Source organism: Rattus norvegicus, chromosome 1 (assembly GCF_036323735.1).
Source record: "Rattus norvegicus strain BN/NHsdMcwi chromosome 1, GRCr8, whole genome shotgun sequence".
Taxonomy (NCBI): Eukaryota; Metazoa; Chordata; class Mammalia; order Rodentia; family Muridae; genus Rattus; species Rattus norvegicus.
In genome coordinates, this window is record NC_086019.1 from 133,028,203 (window position 1) to 133,034,488 (window position 6,286).

Below are 6,286 nucleotides of genomic sequence, written 5' to 3' on the forward strand. Positions count from 1 at the left end.
AGTAGAAAAGCTATAATCCCAGCACTCTGGAAAGACTAAGGTAAGAGGATCATGAGCTCAAGACTAGTCTTGATTAAATAACATGACCCTGTCTCAAATGCAAATGTGCAAATAAAGAAGGAAGTCAAGCCTGTGACAAATGCTACCTGCAAGCTCCGGCGCACTGGAGAGATAGAGAAGTGGAAGCAGGAGGATTGCTGCCTGTTTGAGGCCAACCTCATCTACATAGCCAGTTTAAACTCTATCCTGAGTATAGAGTGAGACTCTGTTCCCTTTTTCAAAAGCCATAATACTAAGAAAAAAATGAATGAAAACCAATAAAATTGAGAATAGGCATTAAGAATTTCTGAACAGATGAGGCCAGTTGTTTCCTAAGGCTTTATAATTTAATGATCTGCAGATATAACCATTTTTCAAACCTTTTCTTGGTTCTTTCAGAATTTCCCATCATGAACCCCAATCCCATTCATCTCCCCTTCTCTTCATATCCACTCTCCTCTTTTGCAACATCCCTGAACTTAGGAAAAAAAAGTCTCATTGCGGAATCTGTAATGTATCACATCCTTTTGTCCACATTTCTTTGCTTTCAAATGTTCATTCAGATGAGTACTTGGTCTGATACATGGCCTCTGGCTTCTGCTACACTATCAATAGTGGAACCTCAATAGGACTCCTCTCAGATATCCTGTTGTTGCCCTGCATCATTTCATGGAGATCCTATAGTTTTCAACTGGCCCCTTCACGTGCTCAGGGCAGTAAATGTTTGGGTGGGCCAATTTCAAACCCAGGATCTGGGCTTGAGAGTTATTTGAGCTGGATAGCCTGCAGGTTATCCTACCCCCATTACCAGGACCAGCTCTAGCCTGCTGCCCAGGCAAGGTGCAGGGTCTGTTTTGTCAATTGTTGCAGCTGTTGTGGGACATGGCCAGTTCTCCCACTTTTATGACCCTGGGACCAACTTCCCTGACTGCCACAGAAGGTGGGGCACAAGGTACAGGAAGTCGTCATCTCTCCACTGTCTGAGCCACCACCGAGCAGACAAGAGGCAGGCTCGCTTTCCACAATCATGCCCTAGGGGCTGGCTCACCCACAACCCCTACTTCCAGGACCAAGTTCTGCCCAGGTCAGGTGCAGGGCCTGCTCTCCCAAGTGCTACAGCAGATGAGGGGGTAGAGCCAGGTCTCTTGCTCTCATCACCCCAGGGCCAAGCTCAAGTCTGCCACAAGTTGTGAGGAGTGAGAGAAGAGGAGGGTAACTCCCCCTAGCTCATGCCACTGCACCACTACATTAGAGACTACTGGTAGGGCCAGCTCTCCCATGCTCGCTCACCCACAACTCCCTCAATATGTTGGGGCTGCCCTCCCAAGTGCTGCAGCTGACTAGAGGTGGAGACAGCTCTCCTGCTCTTTCCCTCATTCCATCATGGCCAGCTTTCCCACGATGCCAGTGAACTCTCCCATTCAGGTGAGGGATGTGCCAGTTCCACAGGACCCCTAGCCCTCAGACATCAAAACGTCTCTGGCAGCAGCCCAGACCAGGGATATCCACCTAGCCTTTGATGGCAATGGACCCCAGCTGCTACAGAGCCGCAGACTCAGATATGGACTCTAGTGGTAGTGTAGCACAGACCAGGATCCCACCATGGTCCCAGGTGACATCACTGGCTACTCACATCGGGCTGTTCTTCACTACCCTCCTGTCTCCAGTTCTGCATCTCTTCATGGTGCCCACGTCCTCTCTTCTCTTTCACTTCTATTTCTCCACTACTTACTTGCTCCTAGTCGTGCCTAGGGTCTCTGAGTGTCCAGAGTTGCCTCAGGAGTGATCTCAGGAATGCTATGCCCTGCTCCTCTGGTTGTGCATTATGGTGCTGGGATAAGAGTCATCTTGGGTATTGGCTGCCCCAGTTCCCCCAGGCCTGGTGGTAGTCTCAGGCTAGCTCCCAGTCCAGGCCTTATGGCACCAATCTGACAGTGATCTTAGACTCTCTTCTCACCTAGCACCCCTGAGTGTCCCCTTGCAAGGATCATCTATCCATGGCTCATTGCTACCAAGGGATTTCAGTCCCAGGCAGGGTTCTTCTAGTCTCCAGCCTGCTCCTGGCTCTGGTCCCAGGAGCTCTTGTGGCTGGCACTGTGCTGAACTCATCTCAGACTCACTCCCCTCGCCCCCAGAAATGTTAGGCTATGAATAGCTCATATGTCCATAGGTCAGAACACTGAGCATAGATGTAGTCTCTCTTCTCTCTGCCCCCTACTGGCACACATGTGACAAAGCAGCCACACAAACTCCCATTTCTCACTTAGATCAAATTTTCTGACAAGTGTGCCTCCATGTCCGGAGAGCCAGGAAGAACTATAGCGGAAAGTCACCTAAGCTAAGCATGTGCTAACTTACTTCATCTGTCTATGCTTGCCAACGAGGACATTATACTCTTGTGAGGTACCAGGAGACCTGCTGGCATGGAGGGAACTAGGAACAACTCTTCACATCCCTCTTCCTGTTCTCCAACCCCCAATGTTTTCCCAACCACTTCCCCTCCCTCTTTAACAAAAGAGGCAAGACGCCTAGGAATGCTGTCCTTGGCTCTTGATTGCCTCTGTGTGGGACTCTACGTGATTCGTATCCTTGTGTAAACTACCCATTCATTCTTCCTATCTAACCATCTGCCCTGTCCCCCAAAAGAGTGACAATGTCGCACTCACTTGATTTTAAAAGTTGTTGCCTCATGGTACTTCCTTGGACATACTTACTATGTGAGGTTTACAAAAATCATATTTATCCAAAAAATACTCCACAAAATACAACACTTCAAGCAATCACCTCCACACGCAGCCCATGTGAGAGAGACATGTGAAAGAGACACAGAGATATACATATATAGATGTATATGTGTATGTATATTTCAAAAACATACAATGCAAAGTTGAAAGGACATTGAAAGGCATCATAAAGTGTGTTTTCCCATATGACACAGTAGTTTTTTAAAGATAGAGTTGTTACATCTGTTGACTGATCCTGTTGATACAACTGGTTCAATGAAGCTGTCAGAGAAAAGCAGAGAAAAACACCAAATCACCTCTACACTTACCATCACTAAAGGTTTTCACTAATTAGCATCTAAAGATGTCACGTCATAGATGATCCTTTAAAATGTAGCAGCTCTCTGGCTCTGAATAGCAACATGGTATCTATCAAAGTCTTGTAAGACCTGCAGTTCTGACAAAAGGCACTGTGAAGAACTGCCAGGAACTACCAGATTTGCATGTTAGCATCTCATTATGAAATCATTATGAAAATAATTGCATACCCACACAGTTCTCAACTATCTCAAACAAAAACAAAAACAAAACAAAACAACAACAAAAGACCATTACCAGCAGTGTCTGAAAGAAATGCTTAAATGTCAACTACTAACAAGCCAGAGAAGATGACCTTTGAAGAGCCTAATTCTTCTAAGACATACCCTGTTCTGCCATACTTCTTAACTTCCTGTCTGTGTTTGATAACTGAGAAGGGACACAATGGCTCGACAGACAGTGGATGCCTCCAGAAAATTCAAAAAGGCATCAAGAAGTCACAAAACTGCCATCAAAAAGGTAAAAATATTTACCGTGCCAATTCCAGAATCACCAAAATCTAAGGGAAGTGAACATCAACATTCCTACCAAGGAGTTTCTACAAAATCATACCGTGGCTACACATTAACAACTGAAATGAGTTTATCAGTGATTAATGTTATGACAAAGAACTAAACAACCTTTATCCTACAGGCATGCGACCCATTTTACACATTGTCACAAGTAGAGTCTGAGTGTTGGACGAGTACTAACAGCTAATCTACAACTGTACTGAACCATTTACACCCTCTCCTGCAAGATCTCGCCCACTGGAGTGGCCCTGGTGCCCGGGATCTCACAGGCCATCCTAAGCCTTTATCCTATCGTGGATTTGCAGTTGGCACTCCTCAGTTTGGTACACACTTTTCCAACAGTACTAATCAATTTTAACTCAGCATTGAAATGCTACAGAAATCGTTTCCAGTGCCCCCCCCCAATGCTAATCAATTTTGAAAATCTACATCATGGCTTGAGTCCCAGATTTTCCATCCTATTCCACATCAAATAGAAATGATAGAAAATGATGTTAACACGCCGAGCCGCATGTTTGCTTGTTTTAGCTGAGGCATTGGTCATGCTTCGGTGGTACACTAACCGCTTGCTTAGAATCTCATCCAGTTTTCCCGGCTTTGGGTGGCTGTGTGGCAACAGTGCAGAGCGGCTGTCACACTGCACTTTCAAAGACTAGACTTTCCACATGAATCTTTCCCCCTATTTGGCTCTTCAGGAGCACAAGGGGTTTTCTTTCCTTCTTTCTTAGATGGGAGAATATGAAATTTAGACACTTCTCATACACCACAGAACACCCCTCTCACTGGAATAGCTGGTTCTTTAATAGGGCTTACATATAAATTTATACTTCAGAACCAGTGACTAAATGTAGATGCTCCAGAAAGTGGAGAAAGCTCACATAAATAATCCTGTCCCCTGCCTAAAAGAAAACGTACCTGAGTATTTAGATCGGGCAGCTAGTCTACCTCTCCCCTTATGAAGATTCTCTTTAAAGGCCACCCAGAAAGGCACCCTTTCCAATAAGTAGAATTTCCTTCTAGTAGTAAAGGATATTTTACTGAGGCAAGCTCATTGGTTCAAATAATAATTCAAAAATTGAGCATCTAGATTTTGAAATCTTTCCTGATCAGGCCCAGCAGTTCTAAAGCCATACATGGCAAATCAGAGGACAATCTCACCACCTTCCTTTTACAGGACATATCACATAAGTCTCCTTGCTCCCCCAGTCAGTCTCATAGTCACTCTTAGATGGTCAGTTGCCCTTTTTAAACAACTAGAACTGCCTATAGGACTGGACTGGATCCTTGTGTATGAAATACTTCTGCTGCCCTGAAGATCCATGGATCAGTCTTGAAGAAGCTTGTTGACAAGTCACACATTTGCAATCAGCCTCACCTACTTAAGTCAGTATGACTGTCACTGTTAGGTCTTATGTCCTGTGACTTTAAAGGCTCTAAATTAATAGGTGGTCACATGGGAGGAAAAAATGGCACTTCTTTGCCCTGGAACCAGAATACTGACCTGCCTTTATCATCATAGCAGCAAGAACAAAATCTGACCATTAGTGGTCATGTCCTCCAAGCTAAAGGCTATGGTTCCTTGTGGCTATAAGTATGACTACCCTACTTGGTCTACACCAAAGGCCCATAATACAAGCATGATTATCATCTCCTTTTTTAATCCAGGAAACTGACACCCAGAGAGCCTCTGCAACTTGCCTAAAGTCACAGCACCAGTGTTAAGTCTCTGTCAATTACTTTTTAGAGAAATAACAACAACAACAACAACAACAACAACAACAATAATAATAATAATAATAATAATAATAATAATAATAATAGAGTAGGCTTCCTGGCTAGGAGCTAGCCATTTTTCCCTTGTAACTTACATGTTGTATGTTTCCCATTGTGTGGAAGAAGGTACTACCAACCAGGTTGGTGGCAACATTGGAAGCTCAGAAAGTTGGAGAGCTAGAAACAGCACTCTCTATCTACAATGTCAAGTTCAACAGTGAGAGGGGCTAGGGTGAGAGCTGTCAGCTGAAGACCATACCGCAAAGTCACCTACCCAGGTGTTTAGCATCTCTCTGGCCTTGCAACCCTTAACAACAGCTATGCCACTCGTTCTTGAAATTTCAGACACCCACTGAGAAACACCAGAAAACCTACCATCTGGATTCCAATGGCTTTGCTCATCGTACAGTCCCCAACACAGACAATGGCAGTGTCCAAGAACACCAATACCTGCCAGACCTCAGAACGCAAGTATATAAGAGAGTGATTTTTGTGTCAGGTATTAGGAAACGATCTACAATTCTATAAATTTTTATTATACGAAGGTAAAGAATGACAACAGCAGATTTTAAAATATTTGAAGTAAAAAGGAGCGTTGAATTCATGTCCATGCAATTTATACAGCCGTGTGGAGAAACAAAAGCCTGTGCCTTACCTATCAATTAAACAAGAAGCACAGTGAGAGGGCTCATTTCAGGGTGATCTGGAAATGTAACTCTGGTCTTTTCTGGCAGTTGCAGGGATCCAGGGTCATGACAGAAGCCAGTAAGCTTTGTGAATTGTCAGACATGGTTTGGCTACTTGATCAAGCTGTGGCCCAGGAGCTGTGGGAAGGAAAGAGAAGGTTGTAGAATAAGGGCT

The 6,286-nt window shown here is 44.4% G+C and overlaps 1 non-coding gene across 1 annotated transcript; it reads right to left on the bottom strand.

Annotated features, from left to right (window-relative positions):
* Positions 1 to 2,175: 2,175 nt before the first annotated feature.
* LOC120100448 (small nucleolar RNA SNORA17) lies at positions 2,176 to 2,312 on the bottom strand. Its single transcript, XR_005500200.1, has one exon. It is a non-coding gene; the product is annotated as a small nucleolar RNA SNORA17 (small nucleolar RNA).
* Between the last annotated feature and the right edge of the window lie 3,974 nt (positions 2,313 to 6,286).